Source organism: Polistes canadensis, unplaced genomic scaffold, assembly GCF_001313835.1.
Source record: "Polistes canadensis isolate GaletaPanama2010 unplaced genomic scaffold, ASM131383v1 scaffold_17, whole genome shotgun sequence".
Lineage (NCBI taxonomy): Eukaryota > Metazoa > Arthropoda > Insecta > Hymenoptera > Vespidae > Polistes > Polistes canadensis.
In genome coordinates this window covers 55,107-59,729 of record NW_014569564.1, presented here as the reverse complement: position 1 = coordinate 59,729, position 4,623 = coordinate 55,107, and positions in this window count along the sequence as shown.

Here is a 4,623-nt window from a genome sequence, read left to right as displayed (position 1 = left end):
CATTACGTCCGTAATACGTCTCTTAAGCTTCTTCCTAGACGATCCCTCATGCAAAAATCACACTCTACATTCGATATCGTTTATTCTATCCGCTCTCATTCCACGGAATTGTGAGTTATGCTTCCGTGGCGTCTCCCGTTATCGTTAAAATATTGATTCCACTTTACGCGAGGAAACCGACGAACGAATGAACGAACGAACGAACGAACGAACTCGTTTTAAAAGAAAAGGATAGAAAAAAGAAAAGAAAAAAAGGAAGAGTGAGAGACGGGTGGGGGAGGGGTGAGGATGGGAGGGAGAGAAGAAAGGAAAGGGGAAGAAACAACGTTCCTCTGATCTTCACGCTTCTTCTCGTTTCTAAATTAGCTTCCATCATTAATTCGTTATCTCTCGCTTTTCTTAGCGAACCGAGAGTGGTCTTTCCGAGGGAAGCAAAGATTTTAATAGAAAATGTCGGTGCGGATGGACTGTTAAGATTGTGTGTGTGCCTTTTGAATATTTAACTACGACGAAATTCAAATTTCAGGTTCGATGTTAATCAATGATAAATCGTTTTTTATTGCGCTATAATAAAGTGTAATTATTCATACAGAGAGAAAACAAAAGAGAGAAAGAGAGAGAGAGAGAGAGAGAGAGAGAGAGATGGTTTAATTAAATTACACTTTTTTATTTGCTAGCGTAGAATGGATGGATTGTTAGAACGGAAACGATTTAACTTATACCAACAATGTTGTAGAATTTCATTATAATTATTATGATTATAAGAAGAAACAGAAAAAGAACAAGTCAAAAAAAAAAAAGAAGTCAATGTGATCTCGGTGGATTTGTAAGAAATTTGTTCAGCGATTCGATTGAGATGCGAACGTGCAACATACGTCCCTTTCGTCATTCCATCCCTTATGAGGAGTATTCCCTTTCGATTCTTTCGAAACCTTCCTAGATCTCAACGAAATCTTATCGTAGGACCGTAGGGCCGTTCGTGGAATCGAAAATGAGAAAAGCGCAACGGATTCACGACGACGTCAGGAATAAGAAATGCAGACGGACGACGGAGTCGTAAAGAAGAAACAATACACCTCCTTTGTTTCATACTTTTTCTTCGCGAGACTATCTCGCGTTCGCAGCTATTGTCATTTCCCAATTTTCTCTAGAAACGAGAATTACGATTGAACGAATATGCGCGAAAAAGAATACCGAAACGGGCATTATTATTACCCAATACCTTCCCGATGAGACAGAATATCGATTTTTATATTCACATTCGGAGAAAAAAAAAATAAAAATATTAGATGATCACGTCATATTCCCCGTGAAAATACATTTTTTCGGTGTTGCATTCGACAATTAGAATATATTTATATTTTATCAAATAATATCATACAAAAATATCTTTTAAAAATTCAACGATCGAATAGATTCATAAATTACAATAACAAATTATCATATATATATACAATATATTAGGATGAACAAAATGTTCATGGGTTTTTTAATTAACATTTCACTTGCATATAAAGTAATTTTATCGGTTTCAAAAAATTGTACTATCTGAAACAACACAATAAACGCGTGAACTTTTGACTCACACTAATATATCACTAAAAACTAATATATCAATGTGAATAATAAAAATTACGATAATTAAAGTTTCGATTATATTCCAATTTTTGATAAACACACAAGCAAAAATAAAAATGAAGTTATTTGTTTGAAATATATATACCGTAATCGGTCGAATGAAGAAGTCAGTGGTCAAAAGAGGAAATAGTTCAAGGTGAAAAGAATAGTCGTAGGTAGAACGATTCGATTTAGCGTTCAGGTTGCTCGAAGTAAACGTAGCAGAACGACAGATGTAAATTGGAGCTTAAGTCGGTGATACGACTGCCCCCTCCCCTCTCTCTGTCTCTCTCGTACTCACGGCTAGTATATGTCCAGCTAACCGGAAACGGAAGCTGAGTTCGCCGTAAGATGAACGACATCCATTCGCGGACCATTCATCCTCGTAATTAGCGTGTCCGTCCCCCGGCAGAGAGCGTTTTCGTGCCACGTAAATACAACGCGCGTGGGACCTATCCGCCCTCGGTAATTTATTCCTGGTACTTCCTCCACCCTTGCCTTATTATTGTATTAAATTTCGCACGCTTAAAACAACGCGTTTCTACGCCTGGGTTTCGATTAATTTGGCTAAAACTTTTTCGAAAAACAACCTAACATTTCGAATAATACAAAATCATTACCGATTTATTACATTTATATATTATCATAATAAATCTTTAAACAAATTCAATATATAGAATCTTTTCCTATTTACCAATTATACTATATATATATTTTTTTTCTAGATTAATCCAAATAATTAAGGCTAAAACTTTTTCGAAAAACAACTTAACATTTCAAATCATACAAAATCATTGACGATTTATTACATTTATATATTATCATAATAAATTTTTAATCAAATTCGACATATAGAATCTTTTCCTATTTACCAATTATACTATATATATATATATATGTAAAGGAAATGTATTCCTTGGAGGTGTCTTGTCGGACTTGAAGCAGCTCTCGTTGGAAGGATCGATTAATAGAATCGGTAGAAAGAAATGAGTAGTGGGGAAAACAAAGGAAGAGAGAGAATACAAATAAAGCAGAGGTGAAGAATATTTGTTATAAATATAAATAAATAAACTGTTATATATTACATATTATAACGAATTATTCAAGATATCGTAACCGAACGATACAGAAGATCACAACAAGGCAGAAGTGAAAAGGAGTGTAGAATATTCGTTATAAATATAATTAAATTAAACTGTTTAGAATAAGGGGGAATAATAAACTTTAATTGTCGTTTTTTTGGTTTTCAGGTAAGGGTATTTAGATATAGTGATTGATGTAATTAAATAATGTATATAATAAATAGCAATTTGAATTTTGGTTTTCAGAAAAACAAATTTTAGTTTGTTGGTCCTCCTCACYTAATAATAAGAGTTATAGTCTTATATATATATATATATTTTTTTTTTTCTTTTTTCTAGACTAATCCAAATAATTAATCGTAGAATTAATTTCTGATTATGTTAATTGAAAAGAAATGGAACTATCGCGTAACGATTTCTCCGTTTAAACTTGTTGACTACTAATTAGTATTTTAAAAAATAAACAAACAATAGCGACGTTCGTTCAAAAAGGAAAAGAGAAAAAGGCGATAGTGGAAAGGGGAAAACGAAGAGATCGAGGCTACCCCGAAGCTAATAAATTCGCGAGGCCGCTCTGCAGTGCCCCGGGCGAAAGTTTTTTAATCGCGTCGCATGAAGCTCAGCGTTGCAGAGAGCAAGCAGAGAGTATGTGAAAAGAGAAGAGAAGAGGAGAGGAGAGGAGAGGAGAGGAGAGGAGAGGAGAGAGAGAGAGAGGGAAAACAAGCGAGGTAACCAACTGTGAGGCACTGCACTCTTGGGATAACCCCTGCACTGGCCTGGAGCGCTTGTCATTTTAAATCACTGCCACCGTGCCAACCACCTCCTCTCCTAACTCTACCACCCCCTGTCGAATCTCTCTTACCACCCCCTAATACTGAATATACCTCTCACGAATCCCTTTTCGGTCAAACTTGGAAATAACCAGAATTAAATTATATTTTTAGTTCATTCTACATCGAATATATATATATATATCTAATTGATGTTTATTGATATCTCCAATTTGCAATTTGTACGATTTAATATATAACTCGATACATTTTTGAATCTTATATTATTTAGGAAAGACACTAAACAAATATTTAAATAATATATATAATATTAATAAAGTGTCTCTAAAATAAAAACCTTACGTTATAATTTAGAATTACGTAATAAAATTATTAAAAATACACAAAAGATAACAATAAAATGTAACATTTGAGATAGTCCTACATATAACGAGAAATAACTTGAACGTGTTTCCTTCTTCAAAAGTATACATTCTATATAGGACATGATATAAATAATAAATAAACTTCATCTCGAATCTCAAATATTGCGATAGATTCCAATTGAACATGATTCCTATCATAGAAATATAAATTAGATCTAAGTAACGCGCGTTAAGAGACATATAAAATTAGAATTAAATAACAAATGTATTTCTTAAACCATTTCTCGTATCTCTTAAAACTAAACGGAATGATGAGTGATAGTTAGAATCGTCGTTCGTTTAGCATCGGACATCGATTAGCTTCAGCGATTTCCATCTTTCGCGCGAATCCATTTCCCTATTATTTCAGTACGTCGGGCAGGAGATATATGAATTGTTTGATATCAAAAGCGGCGTATCCCGACATTAATATCGAAAAGAGAGAAGGGTGATAATGTAGGTATACATATATATACATATATACATATAATATATCTACGTGTGCGAGACTGTGTACCCTGGTGAATCTCGCGTTGAACATCCAACACTCAGCCTGGACGATCTCGAACTGGCCGACACCGATCGTGGGCGTGTCGGTCGCGTGCCAAACATCCATCATCCCTTTAAAGACCTCCGATGCCGTCGAAGAATCGCGAAGAAAGGACTCGTCTGCTTTGGACGCTGTCAAAACGTTGACGAAGTCACGTGCGGCCTCCGAAGAAACAACTC